The following is a 21,947-nucleotide window of genomic DNA, read 5'->3' on the forward strand; positions in this document are numbered from 1 at the left end:
TATGGGAGACTTCGCTGAGTAATGTGATATGTGACACCTGGATATCTGTGTGACCTGAGTCTGTATATGGGAGACTACGCTGAGTGATGTGATATGTGACACCTGTATATCTGTCTGCTCCTGGGTCTGTATATGGGAGACTGCGCTGAGTAATGTGATATGTGACACATGTATATCTGTGTGACCTGAGTCTGTATATGGGAGACTGCGCTGAGTAATGTGATATGTGACACCTGTATACCTGTGTGCTCCTGGGTCTGTATATGGGAGTCTGCGCTGAGTAATGTGATATGTGACACCTGTATACCTGTGTGCTCCTGGGTCTGTATATGGGAGACAGCGCTGAGTAATGTGATATGTGACACCTGTATATCTGTGTGCTTCTGAGTCTGTATATGGGAGACTGCGCTGAGTAATGTGATATGTGACACCTGTATATCTGTGTGCTCCTGAGTCTGTATATGGGAGACTGCGCTGAGTAATGTGATATGTGACACTTGTATATCTGTGTGCCCCTGAGTCTGTATATGGGAGACTGCGCTGAGTAATGTGACATGTGACACCTGTATATCTGTGTCCTCCTGAGTCTGTATATGGGAGACTGCGCTGAGCAATGCGATATGTGACACCTGTATATCTGTGTGCTCCTGAGTCTGTATATGGGAGACTGTGCTGAGCAATGCGATATGTGACACCTGTATATCAGTGTGCTCCTGAGTCTGTATATGGGAGACTTCGCTGAGCAATGCGATATGTGACACCAGTATATCAGTGTGCTCCTGAGTCTGTATGTGGGAGACTGCGCTGAGTAATGCGATATGTGACACATGTATATCTGTGTGCTCCTGAGTCTGTATGTGGGAGACTGCGCTGAGTAATGTGATATGTGACACCTGTATATCTGTGTCCTTCTGAGTCTGTATATGGGAGACTGCGCTGAGCAATGCGATATGTGACACCTGTATATCTGTGTGCTCCTGAATCTGTATATGGGAGACTGCGCTGAGAATTGCGATATGTGACACCTGTATATCTGTGTGCTCCTTAGTCTGTATATGGGAGACTGTGCTGAGTAATGTGATATGTGACACCTGTATATATGTGTGTTCCTGAGTCTGTATATAGGAGACTGCGCTGAGTAATGTGATATGTGACACCTGTATATCTGTGTGCTCCTGAGTCTGTATATAGGAGACTGTGCTGAGTAATGTGATATGTGACACCTGTATATCTGTGTACACCTGAGTCTGTATATGGGAGACTGTGTTGAGTAATGTGATATGTGACACCTGTATATCTGTGTGCCCCTGAGTATGTATATGGGAGACAGCGCTGAGTAATGTGATATGTGACACCTGTGTGCTCCTGAGTCTGTATATGGGAGACTGCGCTGAGTAATGTGATATGTGACACCTGTATATCTGTGTGCTCCTGAGTCTGTATATGGGAGACTGCGCTGAGAAATGTGATATGTGACACCTGTGTATCTGTGTGCTCCTGGGTCTGTATATGGGAGACTGCGCTAAGTAATGTGATATGTGACACCTGGATATCTGTGTGACCTGAGTCTGTATATGGGAGAATGCGCTGAGTATTGTGATATGTGACATCTGTATATCTGTGTGCTCCCGAGTCTGTATATGGGAGACTGCGCTGAGTAATGTGATATGTGACACCTGTATATCTGTGTGCTCCTGAGTCTGTATATGGGTGACTGCGCTGAGTAATGTGATATGTGACACCTGTATACCTGTGTGCTCCTGAGTCTGTATATGGGAGACTGCGCTGAGTAATGTGATATGTGACGCCTGTATACCTGTGTGCTCCTGAGTCTGTATATGGGAGACTGAGCTGAGTGTTGACACCTGTATATCTCTGTGCTCCTGATTCTGTATATAGGAGACTGCGCTGAGTAATGTGATATGTGACACCTTTATATCTGTGTGCTCCTGAGTCTGTATATGGGAGACTGCGCTGAGTAATGGGATATGTGACACCTGTATATCTGTGTGCTCCTGAGTCTGTATATGGAGACTGCACTGTGTAATATGATATGTGACACCTGTATATCTGTGTGCTCCTGAGTCTGTATATGGGAGACTGTGCTGAGTAATGTGATATGTGACACCTGTATATCTGTGTGCTCCTGAGTCTGTATATGGGAGACTGCGCTGAGTAATGTGATATGTGACACCTGTATATCTGTGTGCTCCTGAATCTGTATATGGGAGACTGCGCTGAGTAATGTGATATGTGACACCTGTATATCTGCGTGCTCCTGAGTCTGTATATGGGAGACTGCGCTGAGTAATGTGATATGTGACACCTGTATATCTGTGTGCTCCTGAGTCTGTATATGGGAGACTGCGCTGAGTAGTGTGATAGGTGACACCTGTATATCTGTGTGCTCCTGAGTCTGTATATGGGAGACTGAGCTGAGTAATGTGATAGGTGACACCTGTATATCTGTGTGCTCCTGAGTCTGTATATGGGAGACTGAGCTGAGTGTTGACACCTGTATATCTGTGTGCTCCTGAGTCTGTATATGGGAGACTGCGCTGAGTAATGGGATATGTGACACCCGTATATCTGTCTGCTCCTGAGTCTGTATATGGGAGACTATGCTGAGTAATGTGATATGTGACATCTGTATATCTGTGTGCTCCTGAGTCTGTATATGGAAGACTGCGCTGAGTAATGTGATATGTGACACCTGTATATCTGTGTGCACCTGAGTCTGTATATGGGAGACTGCGCTGAGTAATGTGATATGTGACACCTGTGTATCTGTGTGCTCCTGAGTCTGTATATGGAGACTGCACTGTGTAATATGATATGTGACACCTGTATATCTGTGTGCTCCTGAGTCTGTATATGGGAGACTGTGCTGAGTAATGTGATATGTGACACCTGTATATCTGTGTGCTCCTGAGTCTGTATATGGGAGACTGCGCTGAGTAATGTGATATGTGACACCTGTATATCTGTGTGCTCCTGAATCTGTATATGGGAGACTGCGCTGAGTAATGTGATATGTGACACCTGTATATCTGCGTGCTCCTGAGTCTGTATGTGGGAGACTGCGCTGAGTAATGTGATATGTGACATCTGTATATCTGTGTCCTCCTGAGTCTGTATGTGGGAGACTGCGCTGAGTAATGTGATATGTGACACCTGTATATCTGTGTGCTCCTGAGTCTGTATATGGGAGACTGCGCTGAGAATTACGATATGTGACACCTGTATATCTGTGTGCTCCTGAGTCTGTATATGGGAGACTGTGCTGAGTAATGTGATATGTGACACCTGTATATCTGTGTACACCTGAGTCTGTATATGGGAGACTGTGTTGAGTAATGCGATATGTGACACCTGTATATCTGTGTGCTCCTGAGTCTGTATATGGGAGACTGCGCTGAGTAATGTGATGTGACACCTGTATATCTATGTGCTCCTGAGTCTGTATATGGGAGACTGTGCTGAGTAATGTGATATGTGACACCTGTATATCTGTGTACACCTGAGTCTGTATATGGGAGACTGTGTTGAGTAATGTGATATGTGACACCTGTATATCTGTGTGCACCAGAGTATGTATATGGGAGACAGCGCTGAGTAATGTGATATGTGACACCTGTGTGCTCCTGAGTCTGTATATGGGAGACTGCGCTGAGAAATGTGATATGTGACACCTGTGTATCTGTGTGCTCCTGGGTCTGTATATGGGAGACTTCGCTGAGTAATGTGATATGTGACACCTGGATATCTGTGTGACCTGAGTCTGTATATGGGAGACTACGCTGAGTGATGTGATATGTGACACCTGTATATCTGTCTGCTCCTGGGTCTGTATATGGGAGACTGCGCTGAGTAATGTGATATGTGACACATGTATATCTGTGTGACCTGAGTCTGTATATGGGAGACTGCGCTGAGTAATGTGATATGTGACACCTGTATACCTGTGTGCTCCTGGGTCTGTATATGGGAGTCTGCGCTGAGTAATGTGATATGTGACACCTGTATACCTGTGTGCTCCTGGGTCTGTATATGGGAGACAGCGCTGAGTAATGTGATATGTGACACCTGTATATCTGTGTGCTTCTGAGTCTGTATATGGGAGACTGCGCTGAGTAATGTGATATGTGACACCTGTATATCTGTGTGCTCCTGAGTCTGTATATGGGAGACTGCGCTGAGTAATGTGATATGTGACACTTGTATATCTGTGTGCCCCTGAGTCTGTATATGGGAGACTGCGCTGAGTAATGTGACATGTGACACCTGTATATCTGTGTCCTCCTGAGTCTGTATATGGGAGACTGCGCTGAGCAATGCGATATGTGACACCTGTATATCTGTGTGCTCCTGAGTCTGTATATGGGAGACTGTGCTGAGCAATGCGATATGTGACACCTGTATATCAGTGTGCTCCTGAGTCTGTATATGGGAGACTGCGCTGAGCAATGCGATATGTGACACCAGTATATCAGTGTGCTCCTGAGTCTGTATGTGGGAGACTGCGCTGAGTAATGCGATATGTGACACATGTATATCTGTGTGCTCCTGAGTCTGTATGTGGGAGACTGCGCTGAGTAATGTGATATGTGACACCTGTATATCTGTGTCCTTCTGAGTCTGTATATGGGAGACTGCGCTGAGCAATGCGATATGTGACACCTGTATATCTGTGTGCTCCTGAATCTGTATATGGGAGACTGCGCTGAGAATTGCGATATGTGACACCTGTATATCTGTGTGCTCCTTAGTCTGTATATGGGAGACTGTGCTGAGTAATGTGATATGTGACACCTGTATATATGTGTGTTCCTGAGTCTGTATATAGGAGACTGCGCTGAGTAATGTGATATGTGACACCTGTATATCTGTGTGCTCCTGAGTCTGTATATAGGAGACTGTGCTGAGTAATGTGATATGTGACACCTGTATATCTGTGTACACCTGAGTCTGTATATGGGAGACTGTGTTGAGTAATGTGATATGTGACACCTGTATATCTGTGTGCCCCTGAGTATGTATATGGGAGACAGCGCTGAGTAATGTGATATGTGACACCTGTGTGCTCCTGAGTCTGTATATGGGAGACTGCGCTGAGTAATGTGATATGTGACACCTGTATATCTGTGTGCTCCTGAGTCTGTATATGGGAGACTGCGCTGAGAAATGTGATATGTGACACCTGTGTATCTGTGTGCTCCTGGGTCTGTATATGGGAGACTGCGCTAAGTAATGTGATATGTGACACCTGGATATCTGTGTGACCTGAGTCTGTATATGGGAGAATGCGCTGAGTATTGTGATATGTGACATCTGTATATCTGTGTGCTCCCGAGTCTGTATATGGGAGACTGCGCTGAGTAATGTGATATGTGACACCTGTATATCTGTGTGCTCCTGAGTCTGTATATGGGTGACTGCGCTGAGTAATGTGATATGTGACACCTGTATACCTGTGTGCTCCTGAGTCTGTATATGGGAGACTGCGCTGAGTAATGTGATATGTGACGCCTGTATACCTGTGTGCTCCTGAGTCTGTATATGGGAGACTGAGCTGAGTGTTGACACCTGTATATCTCTGTGCTCCTGATTCTGTATATAGGAGACTGCGCTGAGTAATGTGATATGTGACACCTTTATATCTGTGTGCTCCTGAGTCTGTATATGGGAGACTGCGCTGAGTAATGGGATATGTGACACCTGTATATCTGTGTGCTCCTGAGTCTGTATAAGGAGACTGCACTGTGTAATATGATATGTGACACCTGTATATCTGTGTGCTCCTGAGTCTGTATATGGGAGACTGTGCTGAGTAATGTGATATGTGACACCTGTATATCTGTGTGCTCCTGAGTCTGTATATGGGAGACTGCGCTGAGTAATGTGATATGTGACACCTGTATATCTGTGTGCTCCTGAATCTGTATATGGGAGACTGCGCTGAGTAATGTGATATGTGACACCTGTATATCTGCGTGCTCCTGAGTCTGTATATGGGAGACTGCGCTGAGTAATGTGATATGTGACACCTGTATATCTGTGTGCTCCTGAGTCTGTATATGGGAGACTGCGCTGAGTAGTGTGATAGGTGACACCTGTATATCTGTGTGCTCCTGAGTCTGTATATGGGAGACTGAGCTGAGTAATGTGATAGGTGACACCTGTATATCTGTGTGCTCCTGAGTCTGTATATGGGAGACTGAGCTGAGTGTTGACACCTGTATATCTGTGTGCTCCTGAGTCTGTATATGGGAGACTGCGCTGAGTAATGGGATATGTGACACCCGTATATCTGTCTGCTCCTGAGTCTGTATATGGGAGACTATGCTGAGTAATGTGATATGTGACATCTGTATATCTGTGTGCTCCTGAGTCTGTATATGGAAGACTGCGCTGAGTAATGTGATATGTGACACCTGTATATCTGTGTGCACCTGAGTCTGTATATGGGAGACTGCGCTGAGTAATGTGATATGTGACACCTGTGTATCTGTGTGCTCCTGAGTCTGTATATGGAGACTGCACTGTGTAATATGATATGTGACACCTGTATATCAGTGTGCTCCTGAGTCTGTATATGGGAGACTGTGCTGAGTAATGTGATATGTGACACCTGTATATCTGTGTGCTCCTGAGTCTGTATATGGGAGACTGCGCTGAGTAATGTGATATGTGACACCTGTATATCTGTGTGCTCCTGAATCTGTATATGGGAGACTGCGCTGAGTAATGTGATATGTGACACCTGTATATCTGCGTGCTCCTGAGTCTGTATATGGGAGACTGCGCTGAGTAATGTGATATGTGACACCTGTATATCTGTGTGCTCCTGAGTCTGTATATGGGAGACTGCGCTGAGTAGTGTGATAGGTGACACCTGTATATCTGTGTGCTCCTGAGTCTGTATATGGGAGACTGAGCTGAGTAATGTGATAGGTGACACCTGTATATCTGTGTGCTCCTGAGTCTGTATATGGGAGACTGAGCTGAGTGTTGACACCTGTATATCTGTGTGCTCCTGAGTCTGTATATGGGAGACTGCGCTGAGTAATGGGATATGTGACACCCGTATATCTGTCTGCTCCTGAGTCTGTATATGGGAGACTATGCTGAGTAATGTGATATGTGACATCTGTATATCTGTGTGCTCCTGAGTCTGTATATGGAAGACTGCGCTGAGTAATGTGATATGTGACACCTGTATATCTGTGTGCACCTGAGTCTGTATATGGGAGACTGCGCTGAGTAATGTGATATGTGACACCTGTATATCTGTGTGCTCCTGGGTCTGTATATGGGAGACAGCGCTGAGTAATGTGATATGTGACACCTGTATATCTGTGTGCTTCTGAGTCTGTATATGGGAGACTGCGCTGAGTAATGTGATATGTGACACCTGTATATCTGTGTGCTCCTGAGTCTGTATATGGGAGACTGCGCTGAGTAATGTGCTATGTGACACCTGTGTGCTCCTGAGTCTGTATATGGGAGACTGCGCTGAGTAATGTTATATGTGACACCTGTATATCTGTGTGCTCCTGAGTCTGTATATGGGAGACTGCGCTGAGAAATGTGATATGTGACACCTGTGTATCTGTGTGCTCCTGGGTCTGTATATGGGGTACTACGCTGAGTAATGTGATATGTGACACCTGGATATCTGTGTGACCTGAGTCTGTATATGGGAGACTGCGCTGAGTAATGTGATATGTGACACCTGTTTATCTGATTGCTCCTGGGTCTGTATATGGGAGACTGCGCTGAGTAATGTGATATGTGACACCTGTATATCTGTGTGACCTGAGTCTGTATATGGGAGACTGCTCTGAGTAATGTGATATGTGACACCTGGATATCTGTGTGCTCCTGAGTCTGTATATGGGAGACTGCGCTGAGTAATGTGCTATGTGACACCTGTATATCTGTGTGCTCCTGAGTCTGTATATGAGAGACTGCTCTGAGTAATGTGATATGTGACACCTGGATATCTGTGTGACCTGAGTCTGTATATGGGAGACTGCGCTGAGTAATGTGATATGTGACACCTGTATACCTGTGTGCTCCTGGGTCTGTATATGGGAGACTGCGCTGAGTACTGTGATATGTGACACCTGTATATCTGCGTGCACCTGAGTCTGTATATGGGAGACTGCACTGAGTAATGTGATATGTGACACCTGTATATCTGTGTGTTCCTGAGTCTGTATATGGGAGACTGCGCTGAGTAATGTGATATGTGACACCTGTATATCTGTGTGCTCCTGAGTCTGTATATTGGAGACTGCGCTGAGTAATGCGATATGTGACACCTGTATATCTGTGTGCTCCTGAGTCTGTATATGGGAGACTGTGCTGAGTAATGTGACATGTGAAACCTGTATATCTGTGTGCTCCTGAGTCTGTATATGGGAGACTGCGCTGAGTAATGTGATATGTGACACCTGTATATCTGTGTGCTCCTGAGTCTGTATATGGGAGACTGCGCTGAGTAATGTGATATGTGACACCTGTATATCTGTGTGCTCCTGAGTCTGTATATGGGAGACTGCGCTGAGTAATGTGATATGTGACACCTGTATATCTGTGTGCTCCTGAGTCTGTATATGGGAGACTGTGCTGAGTAATGTGATATGTGACACCTGTATATATGTGTGTTCCTGAGTCTGTATATAGGAGACTGCGCTGAGTAATGTGATATGTGACACCTGTATATCTGTGTGCTCCTGAGTCTGTATATGGGAGACTGTGCAGAGTAATGTGATATGTGACACCTGTATATCTGTGTACACCTGAGTCTGTATATGGGAGACTGTGTTGAGTAATGTGATATGTGACACCTGTATATCTGTGTGCCCCTGAGTATGTATATGGGAGACAGCGCTGAGTAATGTGATATGTGACACCTGTGTGCTCCTGAGTCTGTATATGGGAGACTGCGCTGAGTAATGTGATATGTGACACCTGTATATCTGTGTGCTCCTGAGTCTGTATATGGGAGACTGCACTGAGAAATGTGATATGTGACACCTGTGTATCTGTGTGCTCCTGGGTCTGTATATGGGGTACTACGCTGAGTAATGTGATATGTGACACCTGGATATCTGTGTGACCTGAGTCTGTATATGGGAGACTGCGCTGAGTAATGTGATATGTGACACCTGTATATCTGTCTGCTCCTGGGTCTGTATATGGGAGACTGCGCTGAGTAATGTGATATGTGACACCTGTATATCTGTGTGACCTGAGTCTGTATATGGGAGACTGCTCTGAGTAATGTGATATGTGACACCTGGATATCTGTGTGCTCCTGAGTCTGTATATGGGAGACTGCGCTGAGTAATGTGCTATGTGACACCTGTATATCTGTGTGCTCCTGAGTCTGTATATGAGAGACTGCTCTGAGTAATGTGTTATGTGACACCTGGATATCTGTGTGACCTGAGTCTGTATATGGGAGACTGCGCTGAGTAATGTGATATGTGACACCTGTATATCTGTGTGCTCCTGAGTCTGTATATGGGAGACTGCGCTGAGTAATGTGATATGTGACACTTGTATATCTGTGTGCCCCTGAGTCTGTATATGGGAGACTGCGCTGAGTAATGTGATATGTGACACCTGTATATCTGTGTCCTCCTGAGTCTGTATATGGGAGACTGCGCTGAGCAATGCGATATGTGACACCTGTATATCTGTGTGCTCCTGAGTCTGTATATGGGAGACTGCGCTTAGAATTGCGATATGTGACACCTGTATATCTGTGTGCTCCTGAGTCTGTATATGGGAGACTGTGCTGAGTAATGCGATATGTGACACCTGTATATCTGTGTGCTCCTGAGTCTGTATATGGGAGACTGCGCTGAGTAATGTGATGTGACACCTGTATATCTGTGTGCTCCTGAGTCTGTATATGGGAGACTGTGCTGAGTAATGTGATATGTGACACCGGTATATATGTGTGTTCCTGAGTCTGTATATAGGAAACTGCGCTGAGTAATGTGATAATATGTGACACCTGTATATCTGTGTGCTCCTGAGTCTGTATGTGGGAGACTGCGCTGAGTAATGTGATATGTGACACCTGTATATCTGTGTCCTCCTGAGTCTGTATATGGGAGACTGCGCTGAGCAATGCGATATGTGACACCTGTATATCTGTGTGCTCCTGAGTCTGTATATGGGAGACTGCGCTGAGAATTGCGATATGTGACACCTGTATATCTGTGTGCTCCTGAGTCTGTATATGGGAGACTGTGCTGAGTAATGCGATATGTGACACCTGTATATCTGTGTGCTCCTGAGTCTGTATATGGGAGACTGCGCTGAGTAATGTGATGTGACACCTGTATATCTATGTGCTCCTGAGTCTGTATATGGGAGACTGTGCTGAGTAATGTGATATGTGACACCTGTATATCTGTGTACACCTGAGTCTGTATATGGGAGACTGTGTTGAGTAATGTGATATGTGACACCTGTATATCTGTGTGCACCAGAGTATGTATATGGGAGACAGTGCTGAGTAATGTGATATGTGACACCTGTGTGCTCCTGAGTCTGTATATGGGAGACTGCGCTGAGAAATGTGATATGTGACACCTGTGTATCTGTGTGCTCCTGGGTCTGTATATGGGAGACTTCGCTGAGTAATGTGATATGTGACACCTGGATATCTGTGTGACCTGAGTCTGTATATGGGAGACTACGCTGAGTGATGTGATATGTGACACCTGTATATCTGTCTGCTCCTGGGTCTGTATATGGGAGACTGCGCTGAGTAATGTGATATGTGACACATGTATATCTGTGTGACCTGAGTCTGTATATGGGAGACTGCGCTGAGTAATGTGATATGTGACACCTGTATACCTGTGTGCTCCTGGGTCTGTATATGGGAGACTGCGCTGAGTAATGTGATATGTGACACCTGTATACCTCTGTGCTCCTGGGTCTGTATATGGGAGACAGCGCTGAGTAATGTGATATGTGACACCTGTATATCTGTGTGCTTCTGAGTCTGTATATGGGAGACTGCGCTGAGTAATGTGATATGTGACACCTGTATATCTGTGTGCTCCTGAGTCTGTATATGGGAGACTGCGCTGAGTAATGTGATATGTGACACTTGTATATCTGTGTGCCCCTGAGTCTGTATATGGGAGACTGCGCTGAGTAATGTGATATGTGACACCTGTATATCTGTGTCCTCCTGAGTCTGTATATGGGAGACTGCGCTGAGCAATGCGATATGTGACACCTGTATATCTGTGTGCTCCTGAGTCTGTATATGGGAGACTGCGCTGAGCAATGCGATATGTGACACCTGTATATCAGTGTGCTCCTGAGTCTGTATATGGGAGACTGCGCTGAGCAATGCGATTTGTGACACCTGTATATCAGTGTGCTCCTGAGTCTGTATGTGGGAGACTGCGCTGAGTAATGCGATATGTGACACATGTATATCTGTGTGCTCCTGAGTCTGTATGTGGGAGACTGCGCTGAGTAATGTGATATGTGACACCTGTATATCTGTGTCCTCCTGAGTCTGTATATGGGAGACTGCGCTGAGCAATGCGATATGTGACACCTGTATATCTGTGTGCTCCTGAATCTGTATATGGGAGACTGCGCTGAGAATTGCGATATGTGACACCTGTATATCTGTGTGCTCCTGAGTCTGTATATGGGAGACTGTGCTGAGTAATGCGATATGTGACACCTGTATATCTGTGTGCTCCTGAGTCTGTATATGGGAGACTGCGCTGAGTAATGTGATGTGACACCTGTATATCTGTGTGCTCCTTAGTCTGTATATGGGAGACTGTGCTGAGTAATGTGATATGTGACACCTGTATATATGTGTGTTCCTGAGTCTGTATATAGGAGACTGTGCTGAGTAATGTGATATGTGACACCTGTATATCTGTGTACACCTGAGTCTGTATATGGGAGACTGTGTTGAGTAATGTGATATGTGACACCTGTATATCTGTGTGCCCCTGAGTATGTATATGGGAGACAGCGCTGAGTAATGTGATATGTGACACCTGTGTGCTCCTGAGTCTGTATATGGGAGACTGCGCTGAGTAATGTGATATGTGACACCTGTATATCTGTGTGCTCCTGAGTCTGTATATGGGAGACTGCGCTGAGAAATGTGATATGTGACACCTGTGTATCTGTGTGCTCCTGGGTCTGTATATGGGAGACTGCGCTAAGTAATGTGATATGTGACACCTGGATATCTGTGTGACCTGAGTCTGTATATGGGAGAATGCGCTGAGTATTGTGATATGTGACATCTGTATATCTGTGTGCTCCCGAGTCTGTATATGGGAGACTGCGCTGAGTAATGTGATATGTGACACCTGTATATCTGTGTGCTCCTGAGTCTGTATATGGGTGACTGCGCTGAGTAATGTGATATGTGACACCTGTATACCTGTGTGCTCCTGAGTCTGTATATGGGAGACTGCGCTGAGTAATGTGATATGTGACGCCTGTATACCTGTGTGCTCCTGAGTCTGTATATGGGAGACTGAGCTGAGTGTTGACACCTGTATATCTCTGTGCTCCTGATTCTGTATATAGGAGACTGCGCTGAGTAATGTGATATGTGACACCTTTATATCTGTGTGCTCCTGAGTCTGTATATGGGAGACTGCGCTGAGTAATGGGATATGTGACACCTGTATATCTGTGTGCTCCTGAGTCTGTATATGGAGACTGCACTGTGTAATATGATATGTGACACCTGTATATCTGTGTGCTCCTGAGTCTGTATATGGGAGACTGTGCTGAGTAATGTGATATGTGACACCTGTATATCTGTGTGCTCCTGAGTCTGTATATGGGAGACTGCGCTGAGTAATGTGATATGTGACACCTGTATATCTGTGTGCTCCTGAATCTGTATATGGGAGACTGCGCTGAGTAATGTGATATGTGACACCTGTATATCTGCGTGCTCCTGAGTCTGTATATGGGAGACTGCGCTGAGTAATGTGATATGTGACACCTGTATATCTGTGTGCTCCTGAGTCTGTATATGGGAGACTGCGCTGAGTAGTGTGATAGGTGACACCTGTATATCTGTGTGCTCCTGAGTCTGTATATGGGAGACTGAGCTGAGTAATGTGATAGGTGACACCTGTATATCTGTGTGCTCCTGAGTCTGTATATGGGAGACTGAGCTGAGTGTTGACACCTGTATATCTGTGTGCTCCTGAGTCTGTATATGGGAGACTGCGCTGAGTAATGGGATATGTGACACCCGTATATCTGTCTGCTCCTGAGTCTGTATATGGGAGACTATGCTGAGTAATGTGATATGTGACATCTGTATATCTGTGTGCTCCTGAGTCTGTATATGGAAGACTGCGCTGAGTAATGTGATATGTGACACCTGTATATCTGTGTGCACCTGAGTCTGTATATGGGAGACTGCGCTGAGTAATGTGATATGTGACACCTGTATATCTGTGTGCTCCTGAGTCTGTATATAAGAGACTGCGCTGAGTAATGTGATATGTGACACCTGTATATCTGTGTGCTCCGGAGTCTGTATATGGGAGACTGCTTGAGTAATGTGATATGTGACACCTGTATATTTGTGTGCTCCGGAGTCTGTATATGGGAGACTGTGCTCCTGAGTCTGTATATGGGAGACTGCGCTGAGTAATGAGATATGTGACACCTGTATATCTGTGTGCTCCTGAGTCTGTATATGGCAGACTGCGCTGAGTAATATGACATGTGACACCTGTATATCTGTGTGCTCCTGAGTCTGTATATAGGAGACTGCGCTGAGTAATGTGATATGTGACACCTGTATACCTGTGTGCTCCTGAGTCTGTATATGGAGAATGCGCTGAGTAATGTGATATGTGACACCTGTATATCTGTGTGCTCCTGAGTCTGTATATAAGAGACTGCGCTGAGTAATGTGATATGTGACACCTGTATATCTGTGTGCTCCGGAGTCTGTATATGGGAGACTGCTTGAGTAATGTGATATGTGACACCTGTATATTTGTGTGCTCCGGAGTCTGTATATGGGAGACTGTGCTCCTGAGTCTGTATATGGGAGACTGCGCTGAGTAATGAGATATGTGACACCTGTATATCTGTGTGCTCCTGAGTCTGTATATGGCAGACTGCGCTGAGTAATATGACATGTGACACCTGTATATCTGTGTGCTCCTGAGTCTGTATATAGGAGACTGCGCTGAGTAATGTGATATGTGACACCTGTATACCTGTGTGCTCCTGAGTCTGTATATGGAGAATGCGCTGAGTAATGTGATATGTGACACCTGTATATCTGTGTGCTCCTGAGTCTGTATATGGGAGACTGCGCTGAGTAATGTGCTTTGTGACACCTGTATATCTGTGTGCTCCTGAGTCTGTATATGGGAGACTGCGCTGAGTAATGTGATATGTGACACCTCTATATCTGTGTGCTCCTGAGTCAGTATATAGGACACTGCGCTGGGTAATGTGATATGTGACACCTGTATATCTGTGTGCTCCTGAGTCTGTATCTGGGAGACTGTGCTGAGTAATGTGATATGTGACACCTGTATACATGTGTGCTCCTGAGTCTGTATATGGAGAATGCGCTGAGTAATGTGATATGTGACACCTGTATATCTGTGTGCTCCTGAGTCAGTATATAGGACACTGCGCTGGGTAATGTTATATGTGACACCTGTATATCTGTGTGCTCCTGAGTCTGTATATGGGAGACTGCACTGAGTAATGTGATATGTGACACCTGTATATCTGTGTGCTCCTGAGTCTGTATATAGGAGACTGCGCTGAGTAATGTGATATGTGACACCTGTATATCTGTGTGCTCCTGAGTCTGTATATGGGAGACTGCGCTGAGTAATGTGATATGTGACACCTGTATATCTGTGTGCACCTGAGTCTGTATATGGGAGACTGCGCTGAGTAATGTGATATGTGAAACCTGTATATCTGTGTGCTCCTGAGTCTGTATATAGGAGACTGCGCTGAGTAATGTGATATGTGACACCTGTATATCTGAGTGCTCCTGAGTCTGTATATGGAGAATACGCTGAGTAATGTGATATGTGACACCTGTGTATCTGTGTACACCTGAGTCTGTATATGGGAGACTGCGCTGAGTAATGTGATAGGTGACACCTGTATATCTGTGTGCTCCTGAGTCTGTATATGGGAGCCTGCGCTGAGTAATGTGATATGTGACACTTGTATATCTGTGTGCTCCTGAGTCTGTATATGGGAGGCTGCGCTGAGTAATGTGATATGTGACACCTGTATATCTGTGTGCTCCTGAGTCTGTATATGGGAGGCTGCACTGAGTAATGTGATATGTGACACCTGTATATCTGTGTGCTCCTGAGTCTATATATATGGGAGGCTGCACTGAGTAATGTGATATGTGACACCTGTATATCTGTGTGCTCCTGAGTCTATATATATGGGAGGCTGCACTGAGTAATGTGATATGTGACACCTGTATATCTGTGTGCTCCTGAGTCTGTATATGGGAGACTGCGCTGAGTAATGTGATATGTGACACCTGTATATCTGCGTGCACCTGAGTCTGTATATGGGAGACTGCGCTGAGTAATGTGATATGTGACACCTGTATATCTGTATGCTCCTGAGTCTGTATATGGAGACTGCGCTGAGTAATGTGATATGTGACACCTGTATATCTGTGTGCTCCTGAGTCTGTATATGGGAGACTGCGCTGAGTAATGTGATACGTGACACCTGTATATCTGTGTGCTCCTGAGACTGTATATGGGAGACTGCGCTGAGTAATGCGATATGTGACACCTGTATATATGTGTGCTCCTGAGTCTGTATATGGGAGACTGCGCTGAGTAGTGTGTTATATATACACCTGTATATCTGTGTGCTCCTGAGTCTGTATATGGGAGACTGCGCTGAGTAATGTGATATGTGACACCTGTACATCTGTGTGCTCCTGAGTCTGTATATGGAGACTGCGCTGAGTAATATGATATGTGACACCTGTATATCTGTGTGCTCCTGAGTCTGTATATAGGAGACTGCACTGAGTAATGTGATATGTGACACCTGTATATCTGTGTGCTCCTGAGTCTGTATATAAGAGACTGCGCTGAGTAATGTGATATGTGACACCTGTATATCTGTGTGCTCCGGAGTCTGTATATGGGAGACTGCTTGAGTAATGTGATATGTGACACCTGTATATTTGTGTGCTCCGGAGTCTGTATATGGGAGACTGTGCTCCTGAGTCTGTATATGGGAGACTGCGCTGAGTAATGAGATATGTGACACCTGTATATCTGTGTGCTCCTGAGTCTGTATATGGCAGACTGCGCTGAGTAATATGACATGTGACACCTGTATATCTGTGTGCTCCTGAGTCTGTATATAGGAGACTGCGCTGAGTAATGTGATATGTGACACCTGTATACCTGTGTGCTCCTGAGTCTGTATATGGAGAATGCGCTGAGTAATGTGATATGTGACACCTGTATATCTGTGTGCTCCTGAGTCTGTATATGGGAGACTGCGCTGAGTAATGTGCTTTGTGACACCTGTATATCTGTGTGCTCCTGAGTCTGTATATGGGAGACTGCGCTGAGTAATGTGATATGTGACACCTCTATATCTGTGTGCTCCTGAGTCAGTATATAGGACACTGCGCTGGGTAATGTGATATGTGACACCTGTATATCTGTGTGCTCCTGAGTCTGTATCTGGGAGACTGTGCTGAGTAATGTGATATGTGACACCTGTATACATGTGTGCTCCTGAGTCTGTATATGGAGAATGCGCTGAGTAATGTGATATGTGACACCTGTATATCTGTGTGCTCCTGAGTCAGTATATAGGACACTGCGCTGGGTAATGTTATATGTGACACCTGTATATCTGTGTGCTCCTGAGTCTGTATATGGGAGACTGCACTGAGTAATGTGATATGTGACACCTGTATATCTGTGTGCTCCTGAGTCTGTATATAGGAGACTGTGCTGAGTAATGTGATATGTGACACCTGTATATCTGTGTGCTCCTGAGTCTGTATATGGGAGACTGCGCTGAGTAATGTGATATGTGACACCTGTATATCTGTGTGCACCTGAGTCTGTATATGGGAGACTGCGCTGAGTAATGTGATATGTGAAACCTGTATATCTGTGTGCTCCTGAGTCTGTATATAGGAGACTGCGCTGAGTAATGTGATATGTGACACCTGTATATCTGAGTGCTCCTGAGTCTGTATATGGAGAATACGCTGAGTAATGTGATATGTGACACCTGTGTATCTGTGTACACCTGAGTCTGTATATGGGAGACTGCGCTGAGTAATGTGATAGGTGACACCTGTATATCTGTGTGCTCCTGAGTCTGTATATGGGAGCCTGCGCTGAGTAATGTGATATGTGACACTTGTATATCTGTGTGCTCCTGAGTCTGTATATGGGAGGCTGCGCTGAGTAATGTGATATGTGACACCTGTATATCTGTGTGCTCCTGAGTCTGTATATGGGAGGCTGCACTGAGTAATGTGATATGTGACACCTGTATATCTGTGTGCTCCTGAGTCTATATATATGGGAGGCTGCACTGAGTAATGTGATATGTGACACCTGTATATCTGTGTGCTCCTGAGTCTATATATATGGGAGGCTGCACTGAGTAATGTGATATGTGACACCTGTATATCTGTGTGCTCCTGAGTCTGTATATGGGAGACTGCGCTGAGTAATGTGATATGTGACACCTGTATATCTGTGTGCTCCTGAGTCTGTATATGGGAGACTGCGCTGAGTAATGTGATATGTGACACCTGTATATCTGTGTGCTCCTGGGTCTGTATATGGGAGACTGCGCTGAGTAATGTGATATGTGACACCTGTATATCTGTGTGCTCATGAGTCTGTATATGGGAGACTGCGCTGAGTAATGTGATATGTGACACCTGTATATCTGTATGCTCCTGAGTCTGTATATGGAGACTGCGCTGAGTAATGTGATATGTGACACCTGTATATCTGTGTGCTCCTGAGTCTGTATATGGGAGACTGTGCTGAGTAATGTGATATGTGACACCTGTATATCTGTGTGCTCCTGAGTCTGTATATGGGAGACTGCGCTGAGTAATGTGATACGTGACACCTGTATATCTGTGTGCTCCTGAGACTGTATATGGGAGACTGCGCTGAGTAATGCGATATGTGACACCTGTATATATGTGTGCTCCTGAGTCTGTATATGGGAGACTGCGCTGAGTAGTGTGTTATATATACACCTGTATATCTGTGTGCTCCTGAGTCTGTATATGGGAGACTGCGCTGAGTAATGTGATATGTGACACCTGTACATCTGTGTGCTCCTGAGTCTGTATATGGAGACTGCGCTGAGTAATATGATATGTGACACCTGTATATCTGTGTGCTCCTGAGTCTGTATATAGGAGACTGCACTGAGTAATGTGATATGTGACACCTGTATATCTGTGTGCTCCTGAGTCTGTATATGGGAGACTGCGCTGAGTAATGTGATATGTGACACCTGTATATCTGTGTGCTCCTGAGTCTGTATATGGGAGACTGTTCTGAGTAATAAGATAGGTGACACTTGTATATCTGTGTGCTCCTGAGTCTGTATATGGAGAATGCGCTGAGTAATGTGATATGTGACACCTGTATATCTGTGTGCTCCTGAGTCTGTATATGGGAGACTGCGCTGAGTAATGTGATATGTAACACCTGTTTATCTGTGTGCTCCTGAGTCTGTATATGGGAGACTGCGCTGAGTAATGTGATATGTGACACCTGTATATCTCTGTGGTCCTGAGTCTGTATATGGGAGACTGCGCTGAGTAATGTGATATGTGACACCTGTTTATCTGTGTGCTCCTGAGTCTGTATATGGAGAATGCGCTGAGTAATGTGATATGTGACACCTGTATATCTGTGTGCTCCTGAGTCTGTATATGGGAGACTGCGCTGAGTAATGTGATATGTAACACCTGTTTATCTGTGTGCTCCTGAGTCTGTATATGGAGAATGCGCTGAGTAATGTGATATGTGACACCTGTATATCTGTGTGCTCCTGAGTCTGTATATGGGAGACTGCGCTGAGTAATGTGATATGTAACACCTGTTTATCTGTGTGCTCCTGAGTCTGTATATGGGAGACTGCGCTGAGTAATGTGATATGTGACACCTGTATATCTCTGTGGTCCTGAGTCTGTATATGGGAGACTGCGCTGAGTAATGTGATATGTGACACCTGTATATCTGCGTGCACCTGAGTCTGTATATGGGAGACTGCGCTGAGTAATGTGATATGTGACACCTGTATATCTGTGTGCTCCTTAGTCTGTATATGGGAGGCTGCACTGAGTAATGTGATATGTGACACCTGTATATCTGTGTGCTCCTGAGTCTATATATATGGGAGTCTGCACTGAGTAATGTGATATGTGACACCTGTATATCTGTGTGCTCTTGAGTCTGTATATGGGAGACTGCGCTGAGTAATGTGATATGTGACACCTTTATATCTGTGTGCTTCTGGGTCTGTATATGGGAGACTGCGCTGAGTAATGTGATATGTGACACCTGTATATCTGTGTGCTCATGAGTCTGTATATGGGAGACTGCGCTGAGTAATGTGATATGTGACACCTGTATATCTGTATGCTCCTGAGTCTGTATATGGAGACTGCGCTGAGTAATGTGATATGTGACACCTGTATATCTGTGTGCTCCTGAGTCTGTATATGGGAGACTGCGCTGAGTAGTGTGTTATATATACACCTGTATATCTGTGTGCTCCTGAGTCTGTATATGGGAGACTGCGCTGAGTAATGTGATATGTGACACCTGTACATCTGTGTGCTCCTGAGTCTGTATATGGAGACTGCGCTGAGTAATATGATATGTGACACCTGTATATCTGTGTGCTCCTGAGTCTGTATATAGGAGACTGCACTGAGTAATGTGATATGTGACACCTGTATATCTGTGTGCTCCTGAGTCTGTATATGGGAGACTGCGCTGAGTAATGTGATATGTGACACCTGTATATCTGTGTGCTCCTGAGTCTGTATATGGGAGACTGTGCTGAGTAATAAGATAGGTGACACTTGTATATCTGTGTGCTCCTGAGTCTGTATATGGAGAATGCGCTGAGTAATGTGATATGTGACACCTGTATATCTGTGTGCTCCTGAGTCTGTATATGGGAGACTGCGCTGAGTAATGTGATATGTAACACCTGTTTATCTGTGTGCTCCTGAGTCTGTATATGGGAGACTGCGCTGAGTAATGTGATATGTGACACCTGTATATCTCTGTGGTCCTGAGTCTGTATATGGGAGACTGCGCTGAGTAATGTGATATGTGACACCTGTATATCTGCGTGCACCTGAGTCTGTATATGGGAGACTGTGCTGAGTAATGTGATATGTGACACTTGTATATCTGTGTGCTCCTGAGTCTGTATATGGAGACTGCGCTGAGTAATGTGATATGTGACACCTGTATATCTGTGTGCTCCTGAGTCTGTATATAGGAGACTGCACTGAGTAATGTGATATGTGACACCTGTATATCTGTGTGCTCCTGAGTCTGTATATGGGAGACTGTGCTGAGTAATAAGATAGGTGACACCTGTATATCTGTGTGCTCCTGAGTCTGTATATGGAGAATGCGCTGAGTAATGTGATATGTGACTCCTGTATATCTGTGTGCTCCTGAGTCTGTATATGGGAGACTGCGCTGAGTAATGTGATATGTGACACCTGTATATCTGCGTGCACCTGAGTCTGTATATGGGAGACTGCGCTGAGTAATGTGATATGTGACACCTGTATATCTGTGTGCTCCTGAGTCTGTATATAGGAGACTGTGCTGAGTAATGTGATATGTGACACCTGTATATCTGTGTGCTCCTGAGTCTGTATATGGGAGACTGCGCTGAGTAATGTGATATGTGACACTTGTATATCTGTGTGCTCCTGAGTCTGTATATGGGAGGCTGCGCTGAGTAATGTGATATGTGACACCTGTATATCTGTGTGCTCCTTAGTCTGTATATGGGAGGCTGCACTGAGTAATGTGATATGTGACACCTGTATATCTGTGTGCTCCTGAGTCTATATATATGGGAGGCTGCACTGAGTAATGTGATATGTGACACCTGTATATCTTTGTGCTCCTGAGTCTATATATATGGGAGGCTGCACTGAGTAATGTGATATGTGACACCTGTATATCTGTGTGCTCCTGTGTCTGAATATGGGAGACTGCATTGAGTAATGTGATATGTGACACCTGTATATCTGTGTGCTCCGGAGTCTGTATATGGGAGACTGCGTTGAGTAATGTGATATGTGACACCTGTATATCTGTGTGCTCTTGAGTCTGTATATGGGAGACTGCGCTGAGTAATGTGATATGTGACACCTTTATATCTGTGTGCTCCTGGGTCTGTATATGGGAGACTGCGCTGAGTAATGTGATATGTGACACCTATATATCTGTGTGCTCCTGAGTCTGTATATGGGAGACTGCACTGAGTAATGTGATATGTGACACCTGAATATCTGTATGCTCCTGAGTCTGTATATGGAGACTGCGCTGAGTAATGTGATATGTGACACCTGTATATCTGTGTGCTCCTGAGTCTGTATATGGGATACTGCGCTGAGTAATGTGATATGTAACACCTGTTTATCTGTGTGCTCCTGAGTCTGTATATGGGAGACTGCGCTGAGTAATGTGATATGTGACACCTGTATATCTCTGTGGTCCTGAGTCTGTATATGGGAGACTGCGCTGAGTAATGTGATATGTGACACCTGTATATCTGCGTGCACCTGAGTCTGTATATGGGAGACTGTGCTGAGTAATGTGATATGTGAC

Source organism: Taudactylus pleione, unplaced genomic scaffold (assembly GCF_031769625.1).
Source record: "Taudactylus pleione unplaced genomic scaffold, aTauple2 ptg000830l, whole genome shotgun sequence".
NCBI classification, from domain to species: Eukaryota; Metazoa; Chordata; class Amphibia; order Anura; family Myobatrachidae; genus Taudactylus; species Taudactylus pleione.